Source organism: Pleurodeles waltl, chromosome 3_1, assembly GCF_031143425.1.
Source record: "Pleurodeles waltl isolate 20211129_DDA chromosome 3_1, aPleWal1.hap1.20221129, whole genome shotgun sequence".
Taxonomy (NCBI): Eukaryota; Metazoa; Chordata; class Amphibia; order Caudata; family Salamandridae; genus Pleurodeles; species Pleurodeles waltl.
Window position 1 is genome coordinate 1,598,359,705 of NC_090440.1, and position 14,371 is coordinate 1,598,374,075.

The window sequence follows — 14,371 nt, forward strand, 5'->3', positions numbered from 1 at the left end:
TAACTAGTTCACATAAACCCCAAAGGGGCAGTTGGCAGTTCCCAGCCACGACCTTTCTTGACTCTCCATTCAATATATGAATTTGCATAGTAATCAAATTCTTTGAACCTAACAGGCGTACTATATACCTCTGCTCCCTTTGAGAGCCTTTCAAAGTAAATACTGGGGGAATAACCAAACAATCAAGTATCATTAAAGAGCATACTCAGTCTGCTTGAACTACTAGAGTGTCAAAAATACCAACCTGCCTCACTACTTAATGCAACAAAAGGCGAGAAACTGCTAGCTGAAAACTATGTGAAGAACAACGAATTCAGAGATGTAGTTAATTGAGAGGAGAAAGTTAGGGAGATATGTTCTTACTAGAAAACATGGTGAAGGCGAAAGACCAGGGAAAACACTATATGGCACTATTACAAAGATAGCAAGTTTCCAAGGTCAAGTAAGGATGGCACTGAATGTCAGTCATAGAGGTCGCAGTATCAGCTACATTAATTTATTGGCAAGTTTATACAGCAGGGACGCCGCCTAAATCCTTAACAGCCATGGAACTATTGGCCTCCTGGCTGCAGGAGAGGCATAGGAAGAGGGGGCTCAGCACATACTGATATACATTTATGCAGATGACATATAGCTATAAGTAATATTCGGGTATTGCAATAAATTAGGAAAAATATTTACTATTCATCCTAAAATGCTCTATAATGAAACTCGATATAGAATTCTCCCCGAGTTGGAGGAAGAAAATTGTGAAATATCTGTGCATTTATATACAGAGACTGAAAACATAATCTGTACACACTAGCTTGTGGTTATTGAGCAACTTAAACACAATACTGATGTCTAAATTAAGTTACCTCTGTCTGCGGACGGGAGGATTTTTCTGATCAAAACGTTTTTTCTGCCTAAATTGCTTTACTTATTTGCCAATATCCAAATCTCTCTGAACAAACATTTCTACGATTGCTTAGACCACTACTGACCACATTAATATGAGAGAAAGCAGGTCTTAATCTGGTGAGGCTTGTACATTACCCTACAACAAGAAGGGCGGAGTTCTGATGTACCAGATATAGAATTCTACTAGGTCAAAACCTATGAAACTTCTTTCATCCAACACTGGGAATGCCTCATTTAATTTTGAAGACGGATAAAATTGGAAAAGGTACTTCAGGGACTACTGCACCGACGCAGAAAAGTACAGATCGTGGAGTCTGCCTGTTGGATGTGGGACAAATGCCAGCCAGCAAGTTGGTCTGGACATGATGCATTTGCCAACCCTTCCATTACCACATAACTCAATTTTTGCAGCTCACTGAAGAGAAGAAGTTATTAGTTCCCTAGAAAAGTACTTATACAACAGTTGGGGGAAACTGTGTAAGGACATGATAGACTGACCACTGTGCTTAACGTATTCACCGATTTTCTCTTATGTCACCAAGGTCCACAATACCCAGGAAATGTCCCCAGCTAATATTCTCAAAATGATCTTAATGACTAAGTTAGTAAAAGACAAGGAATTATTGGAATTGTATTCTGGGGATTCTTTCCCTGTTTGGGGACTTCTACAAATCATAACTTACCACTAAGTTGCAATAGCTAACTGTGGCCTACTTGACAAGCAGTGGTACAAGCTAATCTATATAGGTTTTATACAACTCGACAGGCAATACAATGCCAGGCAATCCAACACAAGGCAATCCTTGGGTATAAAAAATTAGCAACATTGATGATGCTCGTTGGTAAAGAAGTGTTAAAAAAAAAAAAATCATCAAACAAATATTCAAAATATTAGGAGGAAAAAGCAAACATATTAACGGTATCTCAAAAGTGCACACTGAATTAATTATTTGCATTCTTAATTTTGTATTCAAATGTTACACTTTTAACATAATTAATAAGGAAGTCTAAAGAAAAATGCTTGCCAAAGACTAATTTACTTCCCACGGCTCAAAATTTAAACACGATCAAGCCATTAGGTCCTCTGTATTAGTCCAGAAGAGACAACTCCTTTTCAGTCATGCTGCTTACACATTCTACCTAAAACGCCAGCTGAGTGGAGCAGCTGTCCATTCCCCAATGTAATAAAAGCCTTTGTGTACCAAGGCCTGAACTTATGTGCAATTGGTAGAATGCAGGAGATGAGAAAAAAGCAACCCTTAAATTCTGTTCTTTTGTCATACTCTTTTCAAAAATGTATCTGCTGCTTTACTTTTACAGAAAAGCTAGGAGGAGTGGACAGCAGCACGGGGAAACGAGTATTTCGGGAGGGTGGGGGCTGAAGCATATTATACCTGGGAGAGAGTAAGCAAACCCATGCACCCTCATGGAGTGCTTAAAGAAACAGGAAAAGTAGTTCCTAAATGTGCACAGTAGAACGATACAAAACCAATCAAAAGGATGGTAAAGAGGCTATCCTCCAGGTAAAGGACAAACACAAGAATAGGAAGGTGAGCCATCAGATAAGAAGCAAGCAAATAAGAATGACTGCAAAGCCAACCAACTGTAAACTACTGAAGGGCTCTAATCCCACTGTAACTTTTTTGGTATGGTCTTTTTGAGGTTTTACCCGAAAAAACGTCTGTAGTTTTGAAAGGTTTTCTACCTCAACCTACCTGTGGGAAAGACAAATGTAATTATTTCAAACAACTTGAGAATGTTTATATTTTCAACCACATGAGAAAAACATCTGTTCTTACATATTTGTAATAAGAAAAAAATTGTATAGAATGAAACAGGCAAAAGCACATATGTATTCAATGTAAATGGTCTCCTGCTTCTCGGGAATCAGCAAGAACAGGATGCAGACCCGGTTCTAGCAGAATTATAAATGTCCGCCCATTACCTAAAAATTAGGTCCTGATTTAGTGTTCAAAAGATGGGTTGCTCCATCACAACCGTGACTGATATCCCCGTCCACTGTATTTCAAGTGCAATTGTATATAATATATATATGGAGTATTGGTCACATTTGTGAAGGACCAATAGGTCCATCCAACCCTAAATCTGTTTTTTATTATGGAGTTACAATGCCTACAAGGGTCTGTTCTCTTCCAGATGCATTAGTAAAATAAATAACTTATCTCAAGTAAAATACTGTGCTGGGCTGAATTTATTTACACCAGTAGGGCAGAGTGATACATATTAGCATTTCATATTCTGATATCCTGTTCCACTACATTCCCAGGTTATAGTCAAGGCCACTGAAATTATGTAATTGTGGCTTTGGTGTTCTCCAGGTAATTATGAATTTGCCATATAATTAATCATTTACAGCATAGTCTGCAAATTGTATAAAATGTTTCTAGCTCAAACGGATCAAATATTACTAAAAATGCTGCAACATGTGTTAGAGTGCAGTTGAAGGTCCATCGCAAAGGTTGACTGGTCAGCTTTGTGTAGCTTATTGCCATACTTGGGTGATAAACTCGCACTAATGAGGTGCAATATATGCCAAAACAGTGCTAACAAGTGTAAAAAAGACAGAATAATAAAGGAATACTATCACAAATTGTGCCATAATATGCTGTATAATGTGTCCTTTCCTGCCTCATAATTTAGTCAACTCTGCCACATAATTTGGTTTTCACTTACAGTACAAGTTCAGTGGCCCTGGTTATATTGATCTTACTCTTTGTCTTATCACATGTACTCACAATTGGACTGATCGAAAGTCACTTCAATAAAGGACTATCACAGGTTATGCAACCTGGCATAATATCCCCACGGTCGCATTGATTCTAGTTATCCAAATTTACCTCAGAACTAATTCCACAGATGTTATTGTGTGTGTGTGTGTATATATATATATATATATATATATATATATATATATATATATATATATATTTATTTCAGAGAAATATCAAAACCAAATATATACACTTTTTAGGACAAGATTTCATCTATTCATATTTCCTTAATCACTCGTTTACTTTTAACATTTCACTACATAGGACTAGATTGGATAGGCTCGCTGTTACAGTGAGAGGTCACACAGGTGGTATTGCAAAGAAGCTGGAGAGTTTGAGCTTTCCTCTGCCTTAAGGACCCAAAGCTCCATCACATACATTCAGAAAATACATGCTGTTTGCTTGTCTAAAACATGTTATTGTGTCATTTTATCAATATAATATTGTAAACCCATCAATGAACACAAACCACACCACATACAGGCACCTACCATAAGCCTAAATACCAGGATGAAACTAACATTGCACACGAAAACACCCACACCAGAATAGCTATGCCACACACACAAAAAATACACCACTGGCCATATACACACACACTTAATCAAACTGCACATGTGCATATGTAGATCTCACATACAAGAGATATACAAGCAGAAACTTTCACCATTTACAAGCAGGGTATATATATTTATATCACAATGTCAGATGAATGGAGTCCAACTGTCTGAAACCGAACATCGACAAGACTATAGTTGTGATAATTGGGGAAATGTCCACTCTGTGTGACTCTACCTGGTGAGTGGCAGAGCTACGGCTTACTCCCCTCACCCTCTAACCCCCACATTAAGAACCTATGAATCAACTGCAAACTTGACAGCACAACCAAAGTCAACACCATCAATGACTGATGCTTCCATACCCTGGAGATGCGAAGGACATTTTTCAAATGGCTCCCAGTCATGTCCCCGAAAAACATCACCCAAACTCTCGCCACCAGCAAACTAGACGACAAGAAAACCCTCTGGTAGGATCAATAAGCACCTAATCAGGAGGCTGAAGAACAACCCGAACCTGGAGCCCAGAATCACTCTCAACCTCAAAGAAATTTGTGTTGGGAAAATTGCAAGGAATAAATAGCCAGTCTTCCAAGTGTGAAGATGTCAAGACCGGGTGTAGTAACAGGAACCTACTTAAACTTGCACTACTAATATAATCTACCTGGTATCCAGGTTTTTGTGTTGACATTTGTCCTGCTGGAAATTTTGAAAGTTGAGGCTGACGAGTATAACCATCAGCTCCTACTCTCCAATCAATCTCTATATTCTCGTTTAGCCTGTTAGGAAGAAGATATGATGTAAATGTTGGGGGGTATATGTTACATCCAGAATTAACAAAAAGTGGGCCCGCATTGGCCCACCCGAACACAACCCTTGACTCATCCAGATAAAAAAAAATCCTGGAACCGGGCCTGGTAGGACGTGGTGCTCAAAGAAAGGGAGACGCAGAAACACACAGACATCAGATCAGCAAGTAACGCAGCACAAATCTTATTTAAAAAAAATGAAACTACCGTCTGTGATTCACTGCACCAAACAACGCAAAGAAAAGAGACTTCAGGCAGTTTGAAATGAAAATCATAGACTTTCAAAAGCTAAGCAATGAACATTTGCAAATACTTGGAACTAGAAGGCGCAAAAGGTATAAAAGACGCAAAATGCCCAGCAGCTTGCCAAACACAAACACCAGAAGTGCCATGGGCAAACATGAAGCCTTTAGAGTACGGAGTTCAGAAAATCGTCCAAAAACATACAGATGGAAGAGGAAGTCGATCCCCCCTCTCTCTCTCTACTGGGGCCTCAATATATACAAAAATACTTTAAACTCCGAGGTTCTGCCAATACGCATAAGTCAAAGCATACTACCAGAACATTACTACACTGCATTTTATATTGTCATTGTATTAACTTAGCTGCCAGTCCACTGCGCGATCCTATCCTGACCTTTCCATGGGCTAAAATCACTGTCATTCAAGCCCCACCTCAGAGTTGGGGGTGGGTACGGGTTAGCCCAGGCCCGCCCCCGCGCAGCTGTGGGTGCAAGGAGAATCAAGTTCCGCGCAGTGGTGGGTGTGGAGGGGCCGCCCAGCCGCAAGGAACCCGTATGGGGCAAGCTATAGCCCCACCCTCGCGAAGCAGTGGGTGGGGATGAAAGTGCAATCCAGCCCTGTGGAACGGAGGGTGCGGAGCGCCAGTCAGTACCTCTCAACAGATAAGCACTTACCGCAACCGTAGCGGGTCAGGGCTGAAGTGGAATAGTGGAGATAGGGCAAGGCTGGTCCAAGTAAAAGCCGCAAATGTTGGGCTGAGCCTCGTACCGCAAGGAGCAGTTTGCAAAAGCAGCTCAGGCTGGGGCCTGGGCCCGGGGGGAGCAGCGGTGCTCAGGAACAGCGGGAGGGAGGGGCGAATGGGGGCGGGGGTTGGGGGGGTCGCAGGAGATGACGTACTCGTAACACGGATGTAGGCTGGGTGGCTCTCGGGAGCGGATGGTGCCAAAGAAGCTGTCAAGGAGGCGGGGATAGTCAGATTGAGGACGCCGTGGGTGACAGTCTGATTGCTGCACCGTTTCCAGCCACGTGGTTCATCGATTTTCTTGACTGCTACAGCCACGGACATCAAGTCATTTGAACGGACAAGTAGACTCATTCAGGAAAGCATAAGGAAGCCCGTCAGCTGACGGAATGCTGGGGTAGTGCAGCAGCTAAATAACTGCACCTAGGGCATATGTACTTCCCAGGTCTCACAGCTAATAAGCAACTAGCAATCGCCTCGCCAACCAATCGAATGCTACGGCACAGGGTCCGCTGTCACAAACCCAATGAATAAGTAGTGCAAATTCCGCCAGCCAAGCCCACGGCTAAAAAGGACGAATCAGCGGTCACTACAGAGTTCTTTTAACGGGTGAAATATGTGTCCACTGATTTGATTTGCTTGAAGTACATGTATATTTTGCCTCACGCTACTAATCGGCGCGTTGTCAATACGAGAAAGAAAACCGCTTTTATACTACTAGTAAGGAAGGGTAGCGGGAGTCCTTCCTAAATAACTGGGTTTTTGTGAAATTCAGGAAAGGTAATTCTTATTTTCAATTTAGGTAATACTGGAAAAACGCATAGTCTTGTAAAAATGTACTTTGGGAATTGTGCTGTCACTTCTCTGTTGAGTTCGGATCATGTCTGTTAGCTTCGAGGTACTCGGATGAGGAGGGGCCAGATGTTTAAGTGGTGGACCCCGTTAAAATTAAGAGAAAGCCTTTTTGGTGGGCGATGGAGGTTTGCAAAGAGGCTGACTAGTAACACGAGGATGAGTGGAAGGGTTTGGAAATCTGCTTCAAAGAACTTCCTATTTCACTATTCTGTTGGTATTTGCACATGTCAGACCGTTTTTTCAGTAGGTTTTCGAAACTTTATTAGACCGTACCAGTGCTTCCTAACACGACCATTGTATAATATTGTAATCAGTGCTTACATGAAAAAAATCTATTCTCTGACAACCCATAATTGAAGCAGCTGCAAAGAAATTGTCATCAAGTGCACATGAGATAGTACATTTGTTGCTGACTTAATTGGCCACAAAGAGGCTGCGTTTAAAAAATATTTTTCAGTGTTAAGGCATCTGCCACAGATATCTTTGTGTGTCCAGCAGTTTTCAGGGAAAAGGTAAGATAATGATGGTTGGCACGTTAAGTGAAGAGAGCTGTGTTTAGTCGCAGTTTTGACTCGAAGTAGCATAGAGTGTTAATGTGTGCACTGTCAAAGCACGTTGTGTAACATGCAGATCACATATTTATATTTTATGTAGAGAGGTCAGTGGGTTTCTGCTTTTGTTGCAGTGTCCCTTTTAGTATTTGCCGTTCAGAAGTTGCAGTTATTCTAAATATAGTATGGCGGTCCATGAACCGGCATCAGACTTTTTGCAAGCTACAAGGCATGGATTTAGATCAATATTGTTTTTTCCTCAATACTTTAATTATTGAAAGAGGACCTCAAATGGTTTCTATGTATAGTAATAAAGTCTCATTAGTAAAGATAACTGCAACCGCTCCGTTATATTTTAACTCCTGGCTTTATGTTACTCTTGACCATGCTGTGGCTACCAGTAGGGGCAATATGTGACTCTTACACCTTTAACCCTCATTGTCATATGCAACATTTCTCATTTAATTGATTTACACACTTTGAAGGTTTATTAGCTCTGTGTGATGTGTGTGTGATCGGGATGAGTAGCACTATAAAATAAATTAAATAAAAATCTAATTGGTAAGTGCTATTTAAATTGTTTGTGTAATTACTGATGTAGCTGACCTTCATACAGTGCATGTGTATGTTTACATATAGGTGTTATAGTCAACCTATCCCCTTCCAAATCGTAGTTTCTCTTAAGTACTTTAACGTTTTAACAAGCTGTGTGCCTTTTTTTCCCTCCATTACATTTCCATCTTGTTGTTAAGCTCAAGATATTCCCATGCAGGAGTACACTCAAATAAAAGGAGGGCTGGTGGCCTTTTAAATGAGGCCTTTGTTTGGGTCCAGGTACAAGCGAAAATCAGAAAGGCCACTCACCACCTACAGGTTGCTACTCTGAACAAAAATCCAACAACGTGTCTGCTGCTGAATGTGTCCCAGTGTTTACCAATTACACCAGAATAAAATTTAACATATGTCACTGGGGTCAGCCCGGATCCCTATTATTTCATACACTGATTGTAATTGTGTGAGTGTGTGTAAATATAGGTGTATGTGTGTATACGTAATAGCACTACTCCTGGTGAGACATGGAAGCTTTTTATGCAGGAAGCATGGTACGTGTTATCCAAAGGTTAGTAGTTAATCTGGTGATACAGTGGGTGTGCCACAAATAATTTGAAAACACTCTTTCCAAAAATCACAAAATATTTACATCACTGATTCTTGAAAAAAACAATCCCCCTGCCCAATATCATAAAAACTAATTTGAATATTGTAGGTTTATGGAAGCATTTATTGTATGATGACTTGTTCCCTGTAACTAAAGGCAGAGTAAATAATTTCCAACTAAACCTGGTTATGTTAAGTTAAAATGATGGACAGTAGCTAAGATCGTGGTTAATGGTCAATCGGTAATGCCATTTTAAAGATTCTCTAATCTCCCAATACATGTTGATAAGATGGTAATGGAAAGGCCCAGGCACATTCAAATTAAAGAGAAACCAGAAGAGAACATGGGATCCATAGTGAAGGAATCTTTGGATTGAATTTCAGTCAAGCTTTTCCCATGGTTGGGGCAGCCTCTGCATTTGATGGCTTTTCACGTTCCTTTTAGGAATTAGACTTCAGAATTTCGACTTGAGCAGTTGCTAAAAAAAAAAAAAAAAAAACTGTACATGAAGCACTTCCCATACTTGGCTTGTGAAGGTGGATTGTCTCCTGGCACGTCAGAGAATGGTGTCACAACTTTAGTGGTGCTGGACGTGCCCCCAGTTGTGCAGTTAGTTACACCAGCTAAATAATGACCGGTGGTATTGCACTTCCACAAAGAAGATGATGCTCTTTAGCAGTTCTGATTTTCTTGGTTGTTCGGGTTTTAGGAATCTTGTTTCTGGGGGAACCTTGAGCTGCTGGGATATCCTCAATTTATATTTTTTTAGCCAGTGGTGCTTTGTGTACTCTTCCTCGAATTAGAGTACCTTTTCCTACCAGGCTCAGTTCTGATTGATCTACAGGCTCATAAACTGGCTTTGACCTCCCTCTTCTGTGCACTTATTGTACTTGTGTTAAGAAGGAAACAGATCAACAAGATCACAATAGGTGCAAAAGGATAATTTAATCATCATTAAGAAAATACTTGCCTGCCTTGCAATAACATAATTGTTTTTCTATTTCATATTGGTCTCCTTCTCCGTAGTCCGCATCGGAAATGTTGGTAAGGCTGGGGAACAGTCCGTAACATAGCAGCCAGAAGCCCTTAGTGGCACACTCTCTACAACTGCTTGATAGTTAACAAACCACACTTTTTTGTGTTGAGACTTAAGTGACAATACCCATCATAGTAAAAGTAGAACTACAAGTCCCACAAATCAAAGTGCAGCTGTGTAAAAAGGCAGGGCTAGCTAAAGTTCTCTCAAACTATATTAATCAAAATGAAGTCCCCCTCTAATGTTGGGTTCGCCACTAAAAATGTAGGAGTTTATGGACTGATTAGCAAATTGTTGCCACTATTATTTTGTTAAGATGTAGCAAATCAATCAGTTTAAACAGTAAAATGAGATGGCCCTGCACAAGCTGACACAACAAAAGCCAGTTGCCGAATCTGGCCCATGTATTTAAAACATAGTAGTAGCATTTGTCGGGCGCTCAAAGTATAATTAAATAATTGAAGTGGAATTTACTATTAAAGTAAAACGGTCTTGCCATAGTATGAAACAGAGGATCTGTGAATTGATCTTGGATTGTAGTATGTTATTGTATAAACTTATCAAGTTAAAACTGTAATTGATTTTGATTTGGAGAAAGAAATATAGATACTTATTTTGTTTCAACACTGAAGATGTAGCCTAGCTTGCCACAGAACATATGTTGGCTGAAAGTTGCTAAATGTGAAGCCAGCTATGGAAGAGACTATTTAATTTCTCTGTTCATGTATCATAACATGTTATAACAATGTCATTTTGCCTCTCTCTCTTATGTTATTTGATACTGATTTTGAAAACATTGAGATAAACACTAATCATAAACAAAAAATATAGACTCATAAGTATATTATTGATTACCTTGAGCGCCGGACTAATACTATTACTTAGTTAAGATGTAAGTCGGTGTACAAATGCACTACTCCTGTTATTGCTCATGAATTCAGTCACAGCCCTGTCTGACTCCTTAAAATTGTCCTTGAAACCGGTTGAGAAGGTACTAGATCCCAATGATGCTGCAACTTCATATTAATGATGCAATGCACATAACATTAAAAATAGTATGACTGAAAGCAAAAAAGTTGTCAGTGAGGCAGAGGTCTGACATTTCAATGATCATGTTTCTTTAGTTGCTTTAAAGTGAGCGGATCTGGTTTGAAGAAATGTTTGCACAACTTTGATATTAGTTGTGAACCCCACTTGTAGTTGTTCAGTGCTTCTTTGTTCTCTTATGTTTTCCCCTGCTTTAGTTTTTGTACTGGCAGTGTCATTTACACTTCTAGTGAACTGTTTCCTAAGTGGTACCATCCTCACTGCCTACTGATTCTAATTCTGAGAAGGATGGCCTGTCATTGCATTCAGTGTTTTTGGTTGGTTGTATTTCTTTTTTTTGGCTTGATATCTCTTTATTGAGGTTTTAGAACACAGTCAAACAAAATGTGACATGACCTCCAGAAGCAATTGTAATGACAGGAGACAAGTCATTGTAAATTAGATAAGCAAAGCATGAAGCCAATAACTATATGCCACAGTAGGCAAAACAAACATCATGGATACACAGAAAAGAATCTCCTACAGCATGACATTTTAAAAACCGAGGGAGCTGAAAAATAAGACGTCAGGGTACAACAAGTCGAGGTCATGATTGTCAACATGAAATTCACAAGCATAAGCAATGTCATGTGACAGTGCATGTGTGAGGGCTACTTTTAGGGAGTGGGGAGATAAAGGCTTACCATTGAAGCTAAGAGTCCGAAGAGAGATGAGAAAAAAAGCTGTAGTGCCCTGAGCTTCAGAGGACTGAAGCAGGTGAACTCGAAGTGGGTTGGATAGTGTATCAAAGGGCACCATACATGTTGAAATGTAGCCTCTGTCTAAGCTAGGTTGTGCCCAGCCAAGAGATGTGGAGGGCCTTCAGTGACGGAGATCTGCTAGGATAGACATCCGGAGTTGGGCCCATTGCTCTGCGTCCAAGAGGACAGCATGGGAATTCGGTTAAGGCCCAAATGTCTAATTGTGTTGCCCAGGACCGCTCGGAGGAAAAAACAATTCACCTTGTCAAAAGCCTTCTCCGTGTCAAGCGAGTGAAGGCATGCCGGGATGTTGTAGCAGTGTACTGAAGTCTCGAGTGCATGGGGCGCCATATTTGTCCCTGGAAATAGAACCTCAGGGGACAGCGCAGTCACTAGCCAGTAGGCTAGTAGGTCACCTCCTCTCGGGTGACAAAATTCCTGTCTGGTGTGGCGTCTGGGTGTCCCAGAGTGAAACATTCTAGCCCCTTCCAAGATGGCACTACCCTTCGTCAGGAGCATGGTAGCCCACCCCAAAGGTGAGACTACCTAAGGGCTACAAACGCACTAGAAAAACGGTTATGGCACTGATTTTCCCTCTCTGTCCCTATAACCAACTAGTCTACAGGAACAAAAGGCAGCCTGCTTGGGGTTATCACCACCATTTGCTATTCAAAGGCAGCTTCCCCTTGAAGCTTGCCTTTTGGGCTAACACCCGAGGGTCTGTCCTGGGGGAGGAGGTCACACCTCGGTGTCTGGCAACTCGTTTTGTTCCTGAGCCTGCAAGTTGCTCACATGTCTACCTAGACGAGCAGAACACTGTAAACCAGGCCTTTTGTGAGGCCACCCGACTAGCTGAGGCACGGAGTCTCAACTTTTAAAAAGTTGCTTGACTTTAAACATGACATAGATGTCGGCTTGACCACCACATTGTATTTAATGCCACAATTAATTTTATACATTACAGTACCCAGTTAGGTAATCCTATAGCAGAAGTTAGCCAGGATGGGATGCCAGCCGGTAACCCTACGTTAGCCAATGGGACGACTAACTTTCATCAGTAAAACAGCAACTTTTAAGGTTTTGCCTCTAAGATATATGTGAAACTTAATGTCTTGCTTAATAATATACAACGCCTTGCCATGGGGCTCGATAGGCCTTCTTTAGAGGTGACGTCTATATATTACTAAGGGACATGGGGACTTTGTCATTAATGGCAATGGCGAAGTCGAACTTGCAGTGTGATGCTGGCTTTCCAGTCTGCAGTAGCAGGCTGGGAGGCATTTTTTCCACTTTGTCACACACAGGGTGGCTCAACAATTGCTGCAGTTTTGTGGACACTCTGCTTTGCATGCCCCTGGTATCTGGGTACCATATACTAGAGACTTATAAGTCAGTCTGTACTTGCTAATTGGAGACATCCAATTCAATATAACTTTTGTAAAGGAACTGAATACTGTAACTTAAGTCTGGACAGCAGGCCTAAGTAAACTCCGAGTCGTGAAAACAGCAGCTAATAGTCCAAATGGGGGCAAAAAGTGTGGGGAAAGATGCAAATGCCTGTTTTCTTACACTGTACCTCTCTGACAAACTCAATTAGAGTGAAACACTGGATGCCAGAGAGGTGATGTGCACATGCAAGGGCCTGACTACATGTTGAAAGGGAACCCCTACACTTCCTTATATTCAATTCAGATTAAAGGATGGAGCACATGAAGGGGTGTCCAAAAGCCACCTGGAGGGACCATATCTATAGGGATGGGAAATAAGCTGTCCTGTAAGTCTCAGCTCATGAAATACAACTCCTAGGCAGCCAGGTAAACAAGGAGAGCAAATAGATACATCTCAAATCCCCAGTCATATCTGCCAAGTAAAGGACATTTCCTGAATCTGAAAAGATGAAAAGAGCACACGTTGTAATTGGCCAAAAGCAAATTAAATCTATCTCTCCATTGGGGGCAAGAAGGGATACCACTCCCCAGTGCTAGGTAGCAAACCCCCTTCACCTCCTCACTGCACTTTGGTCCCTTTCATCTCCCATGAACTCACCAGAAGGTCAATAAAGAAGAGCCTGGATATCAACCAAGATCGAGATGGTGCACTGGCAACCAAAGAAAGGGACAAACAGGAAACCTCTAGAGAATGCTTCCAAGCACTTTACATAAGAGGAATGGAGAATGTTGACAACCTAGAAACCTTTTTGGAAAAATGCCACTGGGCATCTCTACCCCCGAACATAGATATTCATCGGAGGCTACCTTAGTGCTTTCCAAGGTTTGACAAACAATAAAGGAAATGCCGACTGGGAAAACTCCATAAGGATTCCCAGTAAAGTTCTATAAATATTCTTTTCACTTTCGGGCGAACCTGTGGCTGCTCTTTTTATATGTCAGTAGTGTTCCTCCTGGTCGGGATAGACGTCCCCTAAATGCACTCTCTTTGATATAAGATAAGTGGCAATAAGTCACACATGATATCCTAAATACTTATGTAATTCTTCAAATCAGTACTCCACATCTCAACTCTGAGCTACAAATAAAGATTATATTTATTCCTTGATTATGGTACCATCACCCGCCGTCTTTGAGACATTGCAATATGAAAGCATTACATTGGTCTGGTCAAAGCTTCTAATCAAATCTTTTCATGCATTACCTTGTCCCAATGCATTTAGGACCTAGCCCTTCATCAGGGGAATAGTTTCCTGAAAAATAATCCATAACCATCGGGTTTATAGAAATAAGAGCACGTCCCCACCATACAAAATTATATCTTTTGAAAATATTGCCTATATTCCAGGGAGCACGTTGTTAATCATGCCTGTGAAAGCATGCTATGTGAATGTCAACATATTAAGATGTAAACGATGCCTCTAATTGTACCTAGTTCAAACCCAATGTGAAACATGCCATGTGGAATCAGCCATTTGCCTACATTTCGTGC

General features: G+C 40.9%; 2 protein-coding genes across 11 annotated transcripts in view; one reads left to right on the forward strand and one right to left on the reverse strand.

Annotated features, from left to right (window-relative positions):
• The window catches only part of MBD5 (methyl-CpG binding domain protein 5), a 368,139-nt gene extending 361,662 nt beyond the window's left edge, over positions 1-6,477 (reverse strand). For 2 of the 4 annotated variants that reach the window (XM_069225228.1, XM_069225227.1), the window contains exon 1: positions 5,976-6,477. The gene's annotated coding sequence lies outside the window, so the exon portion shown is untranslated. The remainder of the gene's footprint in view (positions 1-5,975) is intronic. The other 2 variants (XM_069225226.1, XM_069225225.1) reach the window with 1 other exon arrangement.
• Positions 5,815-14,371, forward strand: part of ORC4 (origin recognition complex subunit 4) — a 217,285-nt gene continuing 208,728 nt past the window's right edge. For 2 of the 7 annotated variants that reach the window (XM_069225231.1, XM_069225234.1), the window contains exon 1: positions 5,815-5,945. The gene's annotated coding sequence lies outside the window, so the exon portion shown is untranslated. The other 5 variants (XM_069225232.1, XM_069225235.1, XM_069225230.1 and 2 more) reach the window with 3 other exon arrangements.